Source organism: Balaenoptera physalus (assembly GCF_965194825.1).
Source record: "Balaenoptera physalus genome assembly, chromosome: 9".
In the NCBI taxonomy this organism is placed as follows: Eukaryota; Metazoa; Chordata; class Mammalia; order Artiodactyla; family Balaenopteridae; genus Balaenoptera; species Balaenoptera physalus.
The window spans coordinates 20183454-20203846 of NC_138888.1; the positions used below are offsets into that span (position 1 = coordinate 20183454).

At 36.1% G+C, this 20393-nt stretch overlaps 1 long non-coding RNA gene across 1 annotated transcript; it reads right to left on the bottom strand.

Moving 5' to 3' along the window:
* Positions 1 to 2037: 2037 nt before the first annotated feature.
* Positions 2038 to 20088, bottom strand: LOC309666989. Its single transcript, XR_014267453.1, has 2 exons — positions 10511 to 20088; positions 2038 to 10208 (listed from the first exon to the last, which is right to left on the bottom strand). It is a non-coding gene; the product is annotated as an uncharacterized lncRNA (long non-coding RNA).
* Positions 20089 to 20393: the final 305 nt, after the last annotated feature.

Below are 20393 nucleotides of genomic sequence, written 5' to 3' on the forward strand. Positions count from 1 at the left end.
AAGTCGCTATATAAATAGTTGGATTATTCTCCGTATCTATAAAGATCCAAAATCTAATTAGGTTAAAATTTTGTATACAGGTATAATGTCTTCAGTATGAGACAGGCAGTCAATAAGAGCAGTCCATTAATTGCAAGGAAGAGAACCTGTTACAGACACTTTGTTGCCTATTAACTATCCATTTCCCTTTATTCTACACCATCAGAATCCCAGTTGTTTCTGTGATATCAATGTTTCCTCTTTAAAAAAAAAAAAAATTTCCCAGCCTCCCTTGCAGGTACGTATGGCCAGTGACATTCTCCTGGCTAATGAAATGTAAGCAGAAGTCATTAGGTGTGGCCTCTCAAAAAGCTCTTTAAAAGCACGTTGACGAAGACCTTTGACTCTGCCCTTTCCATTCTTCCCGCATGGAACATCGATGTGATGCTACAGGCATTGCAGCCATGGGTCAACCCTTAGGACACATGCATGAAGAATCTGAACACAGGCTGAGTGGAAAGAGAAAAAGCCAGGGCCTCAAGCGGCATCATGGAACCATTTTATCAGTCTGGGAATTCCAACTTCATGCATTCCTTATTCTAGGGGACAAAAAAAACAAAAACAATTTAAAGAGCTCTAACTGGATAATTCATAATATAGTGAGTTTTCTGTTATGTGCATCAAGTATTTCTTTTTCTCTTAAATATCAGGCTTATTTATCCTTTGAAAAGGAAATTTTTAAATTAACATTTTTTCTTCCTTGTGGAGTCATTTTGTGGTAGAATGGACATTTTATCAGCAGCATAAGGATTTCTATATTGATCATGCTCACCCTGGAAATGTCCACAACCCCAATTATACAGAACTGATTAAATCATCAAAGAAGATAGGAGGACATATTTTATATGGACCCAAAGCACTGTCTCCTTACTATTTGTACTGTTACTACCACTACTTCTATTCTACTACTATTAATATTAATAATGCATAGAAACACTGAAATGGGAAGAGTAGTTCTCTTTTCAGATATGAATGACTAAAGCAGCTTTTTCCAACTTAACATTTTATTAATTATGAAACTTTTTAAGAAGCCACTTTTAAATTAAGATATAATTTTCAATAAAATGTACATCTCAAATTTTCAATTCAATGACTTTCATCAATTTTCATCACCCATTTATTGTCAGTCTTTTTAATTTTAGCAATATTAGTGCTATCTCACTATGGTTGAAAATTGTTTAATAACTAATGATGTTGAAAATCTTTTCATTTGTGTATCTTTGGTGAAGTGTTTGTTTCAACCCTTATTTTTTACTTGGTTATTTGCTTTCTTATTGAGTAGTAAGAATTCTTTACATATTCTGAATGCAAAGCTTTCATGGAATATGTGCTTTATAAATATTTTCTCCCAGTCTCTGGTTTTTCTTTTCATTGCTGTAACAGTGTCTTTTGAAGAGTCAAACTTCGAAAATCAGTCTGAAATCAATTTTGTGTTAATTTTTGTAGATGTGAGGTAAGAGCTAAGAACTGAGGTTTAATTTCTTTCCCTTTATTCCTTATTTTTATATATAGTTGTCTGATTGTTTCCACATCATTTGTTGAAAAGACCTTTTCCTTCTTTGAATTACCTTGACACCTCTGTTGAAAATCAATTGGCAGTTTTGTTGGATATCAATTAGATTTATACACATACCCCACTATGTTCCATCAATGTATGTCTTTATTTACCCAAATACTGTCTTGATTACTATAGCTTTAGGGTTAAGCCCTGAAACCAGGTAGTACAAGTCCTTCAACTTTGCGTGTGTGTGTTTTAATTGTTTTGACTATTTGCAATTGTTTGCATTTCCATATAAAGTTTCCATGAAGTATGATGTTAGCTTTAGGGTTTTTGTAGGTGCCCTTTGTCAGGTTGAAGAATTTCATTATTTTCCTAGATTTGCTAAGAATCCTTTGTCTAAATGGGTGTTGAATTTTGTCAAATGATTTTTCTGCACCTATTGAGGTGATCATATGATTTTTAATTTTTAGTTTGTTAACATGGTGAATTACAATGATTTTCTTTTCTTTTCTTTTTTCTTTTTTTTTTTTGTCCTGGCTGAAGGATATATCAGATATTAAACTGATAAGAACAGAAACTACAGTTGATCTTAGCCAGAAGACTGAGAAGTGATCTACAATTTTGATTTTCAAATGTCAAACCAATCTTGTACTGCTGAACTAAATCCCACTTGGTTATGATTTTTTTCTCCCTTTTATATATTGCTGAATTTGATTTGCTAAACTTTTGTAAAGAATTTTTTGCATCTATGTTTATGAGAAATGTGATAAACAGTTTCCTTTTTATTGTATCATCTTTGGCTTTCATATCAGTGTAATGCTGGCCTCACAGAGTGATTTGGGAAGAGTCTTCTTCTATTTTCAGGAAGCAGATTCTAAACTTTACATAGAAATACAAACAACTGCAAATAGACACAAAGAAACACAATTTTTTTTTAAGAAACACAGAGTTGGAGAACTTAACACCACTTGATTTCAAGACTTAACCTTAAAAATTATGTAGAATTGATAATATTTCTCCTTTCAGTGTTTGTTAGAATTTACTAGTAACTTTTGTGATTTTACCTCACAAGAAACTTGTTCATTTCATACAAGTTGGAAATTTATGGCCATAAAGTTGTTTATTTTATTCCCTTATTAATCTTGTAATATTTGCATGATCTGTAGTGATGCCTTTTCCCTCAGTCCTGTTATTGGTAACCTATGTCTTCTCTTTTCTCATCAGTCTGACTATACCTTTTTCAATTTTATTGATCTTTCAAATAGTTTTTTGTTTTATTGATATTCTATATTGTTTTTGTATTTTCTATTTCATTGAATACTCATATTTATTATTTCTTTCTTTTTGCTTACTTTGGTTTAACTTTCTCTCTTCTTTTTACAGTTTTTTAAGGTAGAAATTTATATTACTGATTGAAGTCTTACAAATATAAACATTTATTGCTATAAATTTTCCTCTAACCACTACTTTGGCTGCAACTCACAAGTTTCATTGCATGGTAGTTGCACTTTCATTTAGTTCAAAATATTTTCTATTTTTCCCATGTAAACTTTTTCTTTGACTCATGCTTTCCTTAGAAATGTGTTATTTAATTCACAAATATCTGGGTATTTTCCAGATATGTTTCTGATGTTGATTTTTTTAATTTAATTTTATTGTGGTCAGAGAACATATTTTTTAAATTTCAGTCCTTTTTACATTTATTGAAATTTGTTTTATGTCCCAGAATATGGTCTGTCTTCATAAATGTTCCATGAGCACTTGAAAAGAATATACATTCTGCTGTTCTGGGTGAAGTGTTCTGTAAATGTCAATGAGATTAAATAGGTTGATAGTGTCATTCAAGACTAGTGTGTTCTTACTGATTTTTCTGTCTTCCTCTTCTATTAATTATTGAGAATAGGATGTTAATATATCCAAATATAATTGTGGATTTGTCTTTTTTTTTGTTTTATTGGTTTTTACTTCATGTACTTTAAAGCTCATTATTAAGGGTAAACAAAATTAAGATTGTTATATCTTGATCATTTGACACCTTTATCACTAGGAAATGACCTTCTTTACCCATGGTAATATTCCTTGTTTCAAAAATTTACTTTGTTTAATATTAACATAACCACTATAGCTTTGTTTTGATTAGTATTTTATGAACTCTCATTTTCGATCCTTTTACATTAAACTACCTGGTCCTTTATAATTAAACTGAATTTTTCTAGATAGCATATGATTGAGTCTTCCTTTTATATCAATCTTACAATCTCTGCCTTTTAATTATACTATTAATTTTTAATGAAATTATTGATAAAGTGAGGCTTAAACTTACCTTCTGGCTATTTGTTTTCTATCTGTCCTACCTAGTGTTTGTTGTTGGGGTGTTTTCCTCTTTTCTTGCTGTTTTGGTATTAACTGAATGTTTTTGATTATTCCACTTTACCTACATTGTTGGATCATTAGTTAAACCCCTTTTGGGAGTTTTAACGGTACTTCTAATATTTGCAATATACATATTTACATACATCTTTAACTTCTACATTCAAGTAATATTATACAACTTCATGTATAGTATAAGAACTTACAACAATGTATTTCCATTTCCTTACTTCTTTCTGGCCTTTGTGTCATATTTTATTTTACATATGTTATAGACCCCAAAATACACTGTTATTTTTGCTTTTAAAAGCCTATTATCTTTTAAAGTCTTTAAAATACTTTTGAAAGCTTTTAAATGTTCCCATATAATTACTGTTTCCAATGTTCTTCATTCCTTTGTGTAGATCCAAACTTCTGGTAACATTTTCTTTCCTCCTGAAAGATTTATCTTAACATTTTTTGTAGTAAAGTTCTGATAGTCATAAATTCTCCTTAGCCTTTTTATGTCTGGAAAAAGTCCTTATTTTTATTTTATTTTTAAAACATAATGTTTCCTGGATATAAGAATTTTAGGTTGATTTTTCTTTTTCCTTTCAGTTCTCTAAAGATGTTTGACCATTCTCTTCTGGGTTAAGTGTTTTTTGATGACAAGTTGGCTGTCACTCCTCTATACTTAACATGTCTTTGTTTTTCCAGGCTGATTTGAACATTTTCTCTTTAGCACTGATTTCAGCCGTTTTATTATGATATGCTTTGTGGTGGTTTCTTCATGTTTCTTCTGCTTGGGGTAATTTGGGGCTAATTTGTCAACTACTGAGATAATAACTTCCTGAAAACTGTATCCAATGCCCTGTGTATGAAGATATTTTCCCACTCTGGTTTTTGGGAACATCAATTGTTCCTGACCCTATGTGAGCTCTGGGGATTGTTCTGCCTGCTCCTTTCTGTGATTCTTTCCCCTGACTCAGATAGTTTCCTGATATGCAAACCTAGATCAGTATTCCAATAAAGATTTGAGAAGAAGACTCCTTTGCAGACCGCTGGAGACATGCACATTTTATATATATGATGAATTGAATATATAGCTATACAGTCTTTATTGCTAGTCCTCTGCCTCTGCCTTCCTTGAATTTCCAAACTCTGAGCCCTCTCTTCTTCCTTTAGTAAGATCACTGGGTTCTAGGCACATTTTAAAAAATAGGTTAAGTTTACCTTTGCTACTTTCCTAATTCATTTTCTCACCTCTTTTACATTTCTAGTCCCTTTTTTCAGGCCTCTGGGACAAAAAAGCTCCAGGACCCTTCCCTTATGTCTTCAGTACAATGTATGATTATTTTTTTGATGCAGATGGAATCACAGTATGATGGAATATAGGGAGTTGCAATCTACACCTACTAGGAATCAAGTGTTCTATATTCCAAAATTACCTATCCCTCCTTCTTCCAATCAAAATTCCTCTTCCTTCTGTGGAGGATTAGAAAATCCTGAAATAACAAGGAAGAGTGTTGGTTAAGAAGGTGGGCTCTGGAATCAGACACCCTATGTCCATACCCTGACTCTGCTACTCACTAGCTATGTTACCGGGGCAAGTCACTTAATCACTCTAAGCCTCAGTCTCTATTTGTAAAGTAGAAATAATTACAGGTTCTGTTATAAGGCAATGTAAGGATTGAATGACACAATCCATGTAATGAATTTGGGACAACGCCTAGTGTAAGTGTTACAAAGTATTGAGTATTAGTATTATTTGCTCATGCAGTATGTAACTGATGAACCCCTTGGAACTTTTAGAAGACATTTTTACAGTTTTAAAGGATGTTTATTAGTCCAGATAAACCTCAGATTGGTCAAATGTATGCCTCTTTTTCCTTTGTATTATTCCACTTTCAAGCAAAATGAATAGGGAACATTACGTGACAGGTTTATCTTTCCTGGATATCTATTCCTGTGTGTTACTGTGTCGTGGCTCTCCAAGACCACCCTCAGGTTTCATGATTTCTAGAAGAACTAACAGGACTCAGCATGGTTATACTCATGGCTGTAACTTATTACAGGGAAAGGATACAAAGAAAAATCAGCAAAGGGAAAAGGCAGATGGGCCAAGTCCAGATGAAACCAGGCACAAGCTTCCATGACTAAAGTCTCATAGGACATACTTAACTCCCCCAGCTTTGAATTGTGACAACATGTTGTCCACCAAGGAAGCTCATTAGAGACTCAGTGCCCAAGGTTTTTACTGGAGTCTAGTAACATAGGCACCCTCAGCCTACCATGTATCAAAATTCCAAGTTCTCCTAAGGAAAGCAGGTGTTCAGTATAAACCATATTGTTTTTACAAATAGTTTAAGCACAGTGAGCCACTCTTTTATTTAGGGGAAGTTTTGTATCAGTGTTGAGAACTGTTTACCAGCCAAGTTAACAAACACTAATCAAGGCTCAACTTGCAAACAGGCCTTTCTAGGAATAGCAGTATCAGGTCTACTATGTTCATTCTTTTCTGCATAGTCACCTTCTCCAAGGTCTTAAGCTAGCTTTTCAAGGCTTCCTGCCTTGCTCAAAGATTCTTCAAAACTCCCAACACCTGCAGTGCCAGCAAGAGTCTTAATAGAATGCAGTGAAAAGGGAGAGGCAGGCGAAGTGTCCAGGATTATCAGCACTGTTTTTCATTATAATCCCAGCCTAATACAACATGTTTATGGACCCTAAATTGCTGCAGATATTTTTCTTCAGTATCACTGGGTTAGGGGCAAGAATTTAAGAAAGATAAGGCCTACTGAAGTAGGATTAACTTGATATTTAAGAAGAATACTCAGCTGTACAGGCTCTTTCTATCTCAGTTGTATTATCAGAACATGTTTTTGTAATTGCTGTTAGAAATAAAAATGGTATTGCGCCGATCCCCCAAGGTTGAAGATTTTGTCAAAAATAACACATTTATTTACTTGCAGGTATTAACTACTTTGGAAATAAGGGGTTTTTTCTTTACCTTATTGACATACAATGAAGAAAGATACTTATAAGATACATACATAAAGGATTGGATCTCTGTCCATAACCCTGACAGCAATACATCCTCTCTCTGATCACTAGGTGGGAAAACTGTAAGGAGTCGTGTCATGCCTCATGCTGAGATCTACAGCTTAACAATGTGCTCGTTTGTCCAGTAACTGATCCCATGAAAATGCATTTCAAAAAAGAATGTACATATTCTTGGATACAGCTGGAATCACATTATGGTGGATTACGGAGGTGTACCAACTTTGGCCTAGATCTGGAAATCAATAACAACAACTACAAACCTTATTTTTTAAAATTCATATGTCTGGAAATTTAAAACCTACATGTTTGAACAACTCATAAGTCCAATTCAAAGGTCAATTAATAACTCACACGCTTAAATAATTCTTAGGCCAAAAATATATGCACACGTGTGTGTGCATGCTTTTTTCAATTACCGAAGACATTGTAAATTGATACAATAATCCCGTTCTTATTCTGTTGTATTTGGATTCTACTTTCAGTAGCTTATATTTTAATCATTTCTTTCCTTCCACTTCAATTTTCAAACTTTCTGCTTATTTAAATGCATATCTTAAGGCTCTAATTTTTTCTTGTAAATGCTATTTTAGTTATTTCCCACTAGTTCAAATGTGTAGCATTTTCATTAGATTTCAATTTTGTCATTTTTAATTTTTTTTATGATTTCTTCTTTGACCTATGAACTACTTAAACATCTGGGTTTTAAATTTCCAGGCATATGCAGTTATAAAATGTACTGATTTCTAAATGAAATGCATTGCTATCAGAAAACTCTGTCCAAATTAGACTAATTCTTTGAAATTTATTGACACTTGCTTTACATCTGAATATGTGCTCGATTTCATCCCCAAGTTGTACCGTTCAGAAATACTGAACTACTTGGTATCCCCTCAAAGTGCCAAGTTCTCCCACCTGGAACTCTCATTTCTTTGCTTGGGATTTTAGAACTCTTCCTGGATTCATTCTTCTCTTGCTTTACTCCTATTCAGCCTCCCTGAATCGTTCTAACCAAATTAACACTCCTTCTGTGTGTTCTTACCTTTTTTATAACATTCATCCCCCATATCAAGTTTTCTTCTAATGTGTCCCCCGTGTCAAGTTTGCATTAGGACCACCTGACATGCTTTTGAAAAATATAGGTTTATGGTTTTATCCCAAACCTACTGAATTAGAATCTCCAGGAGTAAAGCCCAGGTATCTTCAATTATATCAATTTGACATTAAAGTCAATCTTTATGGATATTAAATTTGATGAACCACTGAGTTATACTGTAATCATTTGTTACTTTGTCTATCTTCCTAATGGTCTTTGTTTATTTATGACTGTGTCCCCAAAACCTAACATAGACTTATTATGTTGATAAATAAAAGAAACAATAAATGTGTTATAAATTTTAAATAATAAACCAAGCAGTTGCCCATGTGGTATGATATAAGGGAAGGCTACTTGTTCAGTCTAGGATTGAAGTCTAGGCAACTCTACCAGCTTCTGGTGCCTCAAGTAAATGCTAACACTTCTATTAAATTTAACTGATCTAATCAATTTAATTAATTTGTTCATGACTTCATGGAGTTTCAGAATTGTAAGAGATCATATAATATAAATGAGTAAACTCCTGTCATTATGCAGATGTGTAAACTGAGAATGAAAGGTACAATTGCTTATCTGAGATGTTTAGCAGGAAGATGATAAAATTGGGATTAGATCCTTCACTATTTATTCATGAACAAAGAAGAGGAATAACGAAGAATACTTGGGAAGAAAGGGACTACAGGGTGAGGAAACACCAATATAAAATTTACATGATTTTGATTTGTTGGAATGTTAAGTAGAGCAACCTACAAAACTCAGATGAGCGTAAAAAAACAAAACCCAAAAAACCCGAAAACCTAAATGAGGCTAATCCACAAAGGAATACAAACGTTAATACAAAGTGTCAAAAACTAAGAAAATCTAAGATAGAAATTTTTGAGTTTAGGTTTTCCTGAGGTAAACCTCCATGTCTAAGCAACCAAGTGTGAATTATAATTTTAAGAAATGCCCCCAGTTTGGACAGTAAATTAATAACTTGAAGAAGAGTATAATTAAATACCACTTCTTTTTCTTTGGTTCAGATTAATTTAAGTTTCATGTGGGCTTGGATTAATTTTACATGGCTTCAGTTAAATGAGTATACTGATTCAATGAAGAAATTTTACCTTGTTCAGTATTTTTAATGTTTTAACTAATCTAGTTGCTGTATTTCTTGCCCCTAAAGTGCTCCACCAGATGGCAGTAACTGTACCACCTATTCTTTTAAAAATGGAAACAACCTGTGAATTAAACCAAATTTATCTTCAAGTATTTGGTAGAGTTAAATTTTCATTGGCGGGAGGAAAAATTTGCAGAAAAAAGTAGGTTGAATATTTTGTATGTTAAATTAGAGGTATTGTCACAAGGCCAGTGACAATTAAAAATTAAAAAGAAGAACCAAAACGAAAAACACTGACTTTTGTAAAAAATGTATAAATTGAGCCAATAAAAGTGAAAAGGCCAAATTGGCCACATATTGAATACATTTCAGTGAAGTTTTGGTTTTTTATACTTGGTAAATTATGGTGTCTTTGAATTAATTTCATAGATTTCACTTGTAAATATCTTTGTTTGACCATAATCCAACTAAAATACTTCAAATAGATAACAGAAATCACTGAGTTCTCCAAAAATCAATGGAATTAACATTTATCTTCAATCTCTTTAAATTTACTGAAACCAGTCAAGAGAATTAAACTTTAACTCTATCCAGTATTACAGCAGCACACAGAAGAGCTTTCTTTGACTAAACTTAATCTGGGTCAACAGATTGCAGGACTGGCAAAATGAACCAGTACATACAATCATAGATTGAATGAACAGAAGAATAGCATTCAGAACAAAGGAGGGGTAGTCTAGTCTACTTACATTGGTTAAAACATAACCTGAGGCATTGGGCTTTGGGACCGTGTCTTTAAGGTAAATTGAAAAAGTAAAGAGTATCTAAAGAACATGGACCCAAATCTGAGTAAACTGAGTAACAGGGAATGTTAAATCTATGGAAGGAAATAGAATGCCACATCTGCAAATATGTAAAGGACTGTTATGTGGAAAAGAAACAAGACCTTTTGGGTGACGTCAGCAGACAGCTGGAAATTGCAGTGAGAAATCTTACAAGAAAGGAAAATCTCCATAGGACAGAAGGAAGAAGAAAATATGGGATTAAGATGGGATGAGAGGGCTTCCCTGGTGGCGCAGTGGTTGAGAATCTGCCTGCCAATGCAGGGGACACGGGTTCGAGCCCTGGTCTGGGAAGATCCCACATGCCGCGGAGCAACTGGGCCCGTGAGCCACAACTACTGAGTCTGCGCGTCTGGAGCCTGTGCTCCGCAACGAGAGGCCTCGATAGTGAGAGGCCCGCGCACCGCAATGAAGAGTGGCCCCCGCTCGCCGCAACTAGAGAAAGCCCTCGCACAGAAACGAAGACCCAACACAGACAAAAATAAATTAATTAATTTAAAAAAAAAAGATGGGATGAGGAAGAGGACTGTTGTTAGACCCAGAAATTCACCCTAACGGACAATGGCTCTAACACTGAGACAATGATGGAATTTAAGATCTTGGGTTCCAAAAAGGCAGGCAGTTGGAACAGAAACCCCTGCAAAAAGGAGAAACCTGAAAGGGTGTACCCTCGATATAAAGGTGGCTGCAGAAAACTCTGCCTGCCAATTCAGAGAGAAGTTTGTCTGTACTATGGTGGAAGGAAACTCTTCCAGAGCCCAGGTTTCCCAGGTTTCCCACTGTAAGAGAGACTTTTCTCCTAACTGACATTTCCCAGAAATCGGATTTACTGCCTCAGGGGCTGGTGAGCTCCGAGCCATTCATACCATGGAAATAATCAAGCAAATGCTGACTATGGCAGAGTCCTGAAGCTCTGCCTAGCATCTGGCAAAGGGGCTCTTTAGGTGAGATCCTTGAAACACACTCATAAATACAAGTTTTAGCTTTTGTTAAATGACACATCCGATAATATACGGAAGTATTCCAAATTATACTGAACCTATACCATTGCCAGAGTCAAAGCCTAGCTTCTAAGAAAAGGAAACAAAGCCTTGAGTCAACTTTCTGGAACATCTGACTGTTTCCTATTCTGAGCCACAGATATTGAGGGAGGAGATACACGGCTTTCAGGAGACTCGCCTGCTTTTAACTAAAAACATTTTGAAGTTATGTCAAACAATGTTTCCTCTTCAGCTATATTTAATTAATTTAAACATACTTATGAAAATAATAATAACAAGAGCTACCGGATATTGTGTCAGAACTCAGTATGTGCCATGAAACAAAGTAGGCACTTTGCTTTTTTTCCAGTTTATCCTCAGAAAAACATTATGAGGAAGGTATTATGAAGTAGATGAAGAAATCAATATTTAGGAAGGTTGGAAAGTTTATCCAAGGCCACAAACCATGTAACAGTCACCATGGGACTTAGGTCTTTGCGAAGCCTCAGCTCCTAACTAGGCTCTGTTGCTCACTGTGTATTATTTAGGGAGAGGTCAAATGATCTATTCGGGGTCTTGTGGACGTGACAGAATGGCCGAAGAGAAGACACCTGGAAACTTCAACATGCAGACTCCATGTCTCCATACGGGAGATTCTGATACTGAGCTAGGGTCCAGATGCCTTATTTTATTGACTGGTTCCCTTGGTGATTCTGAAGGACATCTACTTTTCATAACAACTATCATAGGGAACATGAACTCATATTTCCCATAATGAGTTGGCATATAATAATCCCGTCTCCTTTCAACCCGAGATTATTTTAATTACGTGAGAAATTATTATGAACCCTTAAGCTCAGAGAAGCTGGCCATCCAAAAGGAGGATGAGTTAACAGACCCAAGTTGCCTGCAAAAAGAAAGGATTCCAGGTTTAAAGATCTTTTAAAACACTGCATTTTACACCTTCCTGTGGGAGAATGACAATCTACTGCAGTATGTTAAAGACTGACAAGTCCTGCAATAAAGAAACCTGTTTAATTCTATTTAATCCAGGATTTCCCCAACATAGTTTACCACTAAGTTTTCTCTTGTAGCACCTCTGAATCCCACAGCAGTACTTAAGGTTCAAGCACAAACATTCAGGGAGCTGTGCCAGCAACTATTGTCAGGACGTCCCAGCTCTCTGTCACGTAAACCCTTTGCTTCCCAGACCCTATCTTCTTTTAGTCGTGTACCCTTCTGCCCTTGCCTGGCTGTCTGACTTCACAATTACCAAGCAGGTCTGCACAGCACACCGCACTCCTGCCTTCCACTTTGCCCTTAACTCATTGTAAAGTGGATTGGAAACCTCTGAGGTGTTTAAACTTTCTGAGCCAGCATTTCTCAATAGCTGGTGCAAATACTGGAGAAGTCCAATTGGACAGAGTAACAGGCCAGGAGGTTGATTCTACCCCGATATTATCTTCATGTATTTAAGAAACAGTCCTGTCTTCAAATATTTAAGAAACAGTCCTGAGACGGAGGAAGACTTGGCCTTTGTTTTTTCGGCGGCCATAACTAGCACTTTTGGGAAAGGACTTTGCACTACCCAACACTGGAGTGGAATGCCCCATCATTCATTAGTGAGTTACCCTTGACATATTCAAGTGGTGGTTGGATACCACCTTCCAAAGTTATCTTAAAAAGGATGCCTGTAGAAGGCTGGGCTAGATAATCTAATTCTAGAAGTCTAGTCTTTTTTTAAAGAGAGTACACATCCTTTATAGAACATTTGTTATGGATGAACTGATTAAATCATGCCTCCAGTGGTTTTATTGTAATTAGCAGGGCCTGGCAAACAACTGAAGCAATGACATAACCAGTACGACTGTTTAAATTTTCAAAGCCAGACTCAGAGAGGACCCCTGAGGATGGAATAATTGTGTGCTCCACTTAAATATATGCCCCACACTAAAATGAGTTTGCAAGTTTTGATAGTTTAGCCATTTGACTAACTTAGTGAAAAGGCATTACAGGAGAATAACATGCACATGTTTATACATGGAAAAATGTAAAATATTTAAATTGCTTTAAAAGCAAGTAAAATAAAATGATTGTTAACAGATTATATATTGTGTGGTGGGAGTATAAAATGATTGTTAACAGATTATATATTGTGTGGTGGGAGTGGCATTGTCCTGTTTTCTTTCCTTCTGGGAACATATTCCTGTGTATGACAATGGGAATAGGTGATTTGCTATAGGAAATATATCTCATTACATACAAATCAGAGAGATCCCCTGATGTAAAAATGAGGATATCTGATGTTGAGATCTTTTTGCCCATTATTTGCAAATGAATTAGTGCTTGATTAGATTTTTGCAAAATGAAGTTTCTGTATCAGACAATGTAAAAGAAGATAAAAACCGTAATAAACCCAGTTGTGCTACTTTGTCAAAAGCTGAAAATTTTTATGGCTGATCTTAGTTTTGGCAAATCTTCAAAGAGCTCTCAGCAGACTTATTAACATAATTTTGCAGTGGAAGAGACTGATGAGGTTACACAAAGAATTGGTAACAGAATGAGGGGGAAAAAAATTTAAGACTCCAGAGCCTTATTTCTGGCGAAGCACTGCCTATCAGATCCTTGGTAAGTGGTGTCTAAACTCTTTTTTAAAATTCTAGTTAATCTTCAGTTGAGTAAGTAGCAAGAAGGCACCAAAATGTCACCAGCAAGAGTCAAGTGTCATAGTGATGAAAACCAAAGAAAATCAACTGTCATAGCTTGAATCTGTGACTATCTGGGACATTCTAAATGTGCTGGGTAAGTGTCTCTGGAACGACTTGGACAAGGGCAGATGACAAGTGTAAATGAGCTCTGTGAGGTAGGTCTTACTCAAGTTAGTATCTTCATAACCTAGGGAAACAGCAAGCACTAGATAAATGCTACTGAATAAATATTGTTAGATGGATGATTTATTATGCTTTAAAATTTAATTTTAAATATACGAATAAAATTTTGGACAATATGATTAGTCAACAGTGTAATTCAAGGGTTTATTAATAGAACAGAAACTGAAGGGAAATAGTATAAAACCTGAAAGAGCATTTTTCAACATCGGGAGATCTTAAAAGAGAAAGAGGGTCCATCGTACGGGAAGAGAAGAAAGAGAGAAATCAGTATCCTTATTTTTTCAGGCTATTTAAAGAGTTAGTTCAAAGTTATCACTCCTTTTTTCCTCTCAAATTAGAATAAGCTTAAAAGAGCTTAGTCATCTTCTGAGGTACTACAAGCCTATGACTCTTATTACATTAAAATTGACTTAATTAAAATATATTTCCATTTCCAAATTATTTTCAGAAAACTGAATTCAGTTTCTTTAATAAAGTCTGATTATTTTGTTCTGTTTTGTTTGAAAATAATTATGCCTACCATTTTTTAATGAGTCACATAAAACAGACATGAATAAAATAACAAAATTAGAAAAGGCAATTTATTAAAATTTGATAGATAATGAAAATTTGCAGCATGTCTAGCTTGCTTTTTTTCCTAATTATCTATTCTAATTAGCTATGCTTTTATATAGTATTGATACTGTATCTTATCGCTAGGCCATATAATAAGAGAAGCGGAGTCTTTTTATAGGAAAGTATACTTTTTCTTTGTGCCATTATCTGATGCCAGTGCTACGCTGAGCCAGACCATTCAAGAATTCAGTTAGTGATAATTCAGCAATGAGAACTTTAACTACTCCAGGAACTGGGGTTAGAAGCATTTGGAATCAGGCAGTGTTACCTATAATAGATTTAAATACAGTTTAGGAAGTACTTCAACTAATCAAACTGAACATTTACTGGATCACAACCATTTTTAATATTCACCTATAAAACATGATCTGTGTGGTTAGCTTGCTTTCTAAATGGAATAGCTCAGATATCTCAAGCTAACACCCTACAGAGTTAGAGATGGACCAGTGAGCTGAACTGGAGCCTGACTCATTCTCTGTGTCCCCTGATCTAAGTAGTTAACACAACACAAACTCACATCTGTACCCTGTCCAATATAACCTACAAATATCACTCCCTCTTTGGTGCAAAATGAGATTTTTTCCTTTCTCAAATTTTGTTTTAAAAAAAATTAGTTTTCCTTTTTCAGTACTTACTATATGCCAGGCACTGTGCTAAGTGCACTAAATTTACTACCTCTTTGGAGCCTCCTTTCAGCTCTGCTAATAGGTTATTATCCCTGTTTTACAGAGGAAATTGAGGCCTGTTAAGATTGTTATTTAGTCAAGTTATTTTCCAACAGCAGTTTTCCCTCTAAAATAAGTTCTGGGGATTGGTTTGAATCTTGGGAAATGTTCTGTATCTTTTAAAGAGAATTGATTTGGTTACAACAGGATGGACTCCATTCTTACTACTAAACATGTCAACTACTTGACTTCAATCTAGAATTTTATTTGGCCCTCATTTTACTGCCTGTCTACCCTAGTTTATCAAGTCAAATATGAGTGTATTGTAATAAACTGGGTTCAAGATCTTCAGAATGAATATCAGAAATCTGACTCTGAATGTCACAGGATATTTCCCACCAGACGGAAGAAGAAAAAAAGAAAAGATTCCAGTATTCCCTGCCATCCACAGAATCATAAATGTATCTGAGGTGATCACAGAAAGACAGAGGCAGAGGTCAGAGAAGCAAAAAGAGCTAAACCAACCCTTGTTGTTAGGGCTCAGGGGAAGGTAGGAGCCGAACAAAAATGATGGGCACTGTACAAGTCGATTGTAATATTTTGTTCATGTGGCAAATATACCTTGCGTTCTAGGTTATCCCTCACTTCTAATTGGTAACACTTCATATTTACCCAGTGTGCCTGCATCTAGAGTTTAAGGAGACCATATTACAATGGCAGTGTGCACACGATGGGGAATGGGATGGGATGGCTGAGGGGTCAGGTCAGGAGACTTAGGGCCAGCCCAGGTCTGTGAGTAACTAGCTAAGGAGATTTTGAACAGATCCCATAATATCTATGGAACTTACTTTCCCATAAATCCAAACACATTACATCATCTTTCGGGTGATTTACAGATTTATGATTCTAAAACTCCATCGATTTTTTTTTTAAATTTCAGTTTCTTTTTCTCAGTTATTAGTTAGTCCACTCCATGCGCACCTGGCTTATATTGTTTCTATCTATACCTGTCACACTGCTAGTATTAGAAATGGTCACATACGCAGTACTCACAGACCCTAGACACATACCAATATAAAATACCAAATTCTGCCTCCTATATGTGTGACTAAATTAGACCATATGGATGTATAAATTAGTAGTAAGCTAACAACTATTAGCTTTGGAATATTTATTGGTTTGTAAACCATTTCTGATGATTTCCATAATCCTGTGGCATACATATTTTACCATTACCTAAGCTAAGAAACTGAGACTCAGATTACATAAGCATGGCAAGATTAATCAATGGATGACTGTTGCATTAGTTGACCCATGTTATTCAAACTTAACAAATTAATTTCCTTTCACCATATCATGTTTTAAGTGGCACAAACATATTGCACTTGTTGCAATTTAGATTCAAGAGTGAGAGATAGAAGAGTTATGAAAGTTCTATTTCCAGATTAAATGAGGCCAGAAATTTTGTCTGCAGCCAGTGATCAATGAAGGAAGCCTATAGGCTGACATGGTCATCAAAGGGGTTTCCAAAAAAATATTTTCTGAAATAATACACGACCACTACTGGGGAAATTTGGGCTTTTTTCCAGCAGAGTCTAAATGATAGACATTTCTTCTTTTTCCTGCTAGAATCCCTAAGCAGATAGTGAGAATTAGAAGATCTAAAGCATGTGACGTTAATGACACATTTATTAGGACCTCTTAGATCTCGTCATGGCAGTCAGACAAGATGCCAAGGAAGCAGAGGCTCAATGAGGAGTCGACCGGATGAGGGAGATGTTGCCTGCTCAACAACAGAAAAAAACTGGTGCTCAGGGAGAAGCTCATGCCGGGAGAGCAGAAATTCCCATTGCCGCACCAAGGATCGTCCCTCCCACCACGAGAGGCACAAACCAGCCCCGAAGCCTTAAGCCATTTAATACGAAAGCATTTGCTTTCTCCTGCTAATGGCTATGAAGAAAAGTGCCTTGCCAATCTTCCTTAGAACTTTCTTTAAGGGCTACAAAATTTAAAGAGAGAGAGTATCTCTGTGAAATTTCTTTTCTAATGATGGAATGTGGTTTGAAGCTGTCCAGGAAAGTCTTATAAAATATTCCAAAAAAGGACACCCCAAAATGAAGGTGGCCTGGCTACAGCAGACATGTCTATTGGTATCAGCTCAGCACAACCTCACTCTTTTTTCTCACTGTTCCAAGAAGAATTTTGGCCAGAAGATTAATTTGCCCAGGAAGAGGCAGAAAGACAACAAACTAAGTTAAGATGATGCAAGAAAAGCCCTTAAAGAGCTTCATTTATACTAAATTGGTCCTGAGGAAGACGATGCTGCTTTAAAAGCCTTGCAAAGAGCCTCTTACCCCCAGGCAAGCTCATGGATGGAGATAATCACCCCCAGCTGACCTATAATTACCTAGTTTGGACTGAATCCACTCCGATTATGTACCGCCAAATGGATTTAACTGAAATTCAGATTTGCTAAAAATACAACGGCTAACGACCCAGAGCAAGTAACAGTCTCTAGATGATTCATCATAAAGACTAAACTTAGCTGGATTATCATGTCTGCTTGCCAGAGCAGTTGCTGTCTTGTTTTTGTGGATATGAAATTTCATCTTCCTCTAAAATGCTTGAAAATCAGCAATTCTGTTGAAAGCCACATACATGTATCTGGGAGACTGAACGATGGCTTTCTGAACAAAAACTGGCCCTCTAGCCAGAGGCTACTGCCGTGATTACAGCAAGCCGTGCAGGGAGCAGATGTGATTGCTCAGCCATGCTGCACTGAGAAGGAAAAGCACCATTGCACTAATGCACAAAATTCTATTACCCATCAGATGCATGACAGCACTTACTGACTTGCCACTGTGTGCAGAGACTCAATATGCTGGGACTGGAGGTCATACTATTGAAGACACAGCCCGTGCATTGAGGGAGCTCCTCCCATAATTAAAGGGACAAAAGAGTGGCTGAGAAAAGAGAACTATGTGTACCTGGAGGCTCTCTCCTACAATTTACCTGCCGGGTGAATTAGAACAAGCAGTAGAAATGGAATACTATAAGGATAATAATATTATTTTTTTTAATTAAAAAAGTTTATTGAGGTATAAGTGATGTATAACATCATATTAGTTTCAGGTTCAGTATTTGATTCAGTATTTGTGTGTATTGCAAAATGATCACCACAATAAGTATAGTCAACATCCAACACAGTTATAAATTTTGTTTGTAACTATGATGTGATGAAAACTTTTAAGAACGTCTATGAATATTTTTCTGTTTAAGAAATTATTCTTAAATGAGATGCTCTTTTGTAAATGGAAAAGCAAACAAATATTAGTTTCCACTTATCAGAAAAGATGACAGATATACTTACTGAGAGCTTGAAGCCTCATGTGTTTGAGTTCCTCTTTACCTCCTTCTTCCTGCCCAGTTTGCTTTGCTGGCTCTCCCTCAGCCCAAACAGGGTAACAGCATCTATCAGGGAGCTCAGCAGAGCGTAGTCACTAAAATAATGTTCACGCTGGAGCTCGATGATAGAAACCTTAGGCAAGCAACATTTTAAAACACTATCACTCACAGAAGTGTTCTTCAAAACCATGTACTGTCGATCTTTTGTTACTGGTCCCTCGTGTTAACCTCCTAAAGTAAGGGGAAATGAACAGATTTGATGCAGGTGCTTCTACTAGAGATGAGAGGAGACTTCTCAGTTTGGTACGCTGCCATCCTGTTAACTGAACATAGTACACCCTACCTGTACTCACTGACCCAGATCCTTCTTTCCAAGGATGACCATCCTCCATGGAAAAGTTCTGCTCTGCTGTTCAACCAAGGTTGAGATTGGCCAGCCCCTCAACTAACTTTCACAAGTAGTGAGCTGACATCTACAAAGTGGGGCGAAATACCTCTCTAAGATTCATGAGACAGAAGCCTGGCATAATGGGAAAAACAAAGCAAATGTTTTCTGAAGTTGTTTGTAAATAAGCCAGGACTATTTATATATTACCACTTCATTGTCAATTTCCATATGTGAAAGATGATGGATACCATTTCAAAAATGCATTGAAATGGCTTTCCAAAGGAAGGGTCCACCTCCTGCTTGGCTTAGGCTGACAATGTCTGAGGAGATATGTTCCGAATCAGGGACAATTCTCTTCCATTTTAGACAGCTTTGTGTTTGGGATCCTATATAATCAGACTTTTACAAATTAACATTTCAAACCTAGTCATTTAGCAGGTAGTGGAAACCTAACTTAGTGGGGAAACACAGAGCTGGAAGATCAAATTGTATTTTCAGCTCTGCCAGTTACTCTATGACTAACAAATATTTATTGAGCTGACAAATAAAACTAGGACTGACCTTGGGCGAGACTAAGCTAATCTTTCTGAGCCTCAGTTGCCACATCTGTATGAAGGGGAGAGTAATATTTGCTTCACTCTTTTATCTCTCAGGGCTGCTGTGAAGACAAATAGGAGGATATAGGAGAACACAGTGTCCTTCAGAGTAAATGTTCCAACTAAGTTTTTCAGTATTTTTAGTATTGAAAAATGTGCTGCTTAACACAGGTAAAGGAAGCACTTTAGTCCATCCTAGCCTGATTTTTCCAATCTGACATGCTTCAAATGTAGTGAGGGGAAAATGCTGTTAAAAGATACTGAACCCTTCCCTGAGAGTTCTGAATGATAAACCAAAGGCTATATGACCTTTCAGCCCTTACAAAGCATGAGGGCCCATTTTATAAGGCAGAGAAAAGACAGTGTCACAAGTATATAAGTAATGATAGAATCCAAGGCCATTTTATTTTCAGTGGCACTGTGTGTTCTCTCTGCTTTAGCAAAGGCCTACCACTTATCAGTCTAATAGAGGAAGTGAATTATTCCCCAAAATGGAACTTTACATTGACATTTCCAGGAGGCTACAAAATGCACAAAACAGAAAAACAAGGAAGAAGGAGCCTATCAACTGGAGGACTTAACAGTCTCACCATCACCTTGACAATAACCAAGATACAGAACTATGTATCGGCCCTCTGTAGCTACCATGTTTCCTGTCCTGTTTGGAAACGCCCAGCACAGTGCTGGGACATAGTAGGTGTTTGATTAAAACTCGTCGATACTGAATCTAATGTGTCACACCGCCCTTATCAACACTCTTCTTGTGTTGAATGTCCATTCTGAAAGATCAAATTTCATTGCTCATTCAAAGAAATTTTCACATACTGAAAATCTTCTGAGAATTTAATATGTCCAAAGGGCATGAAACCA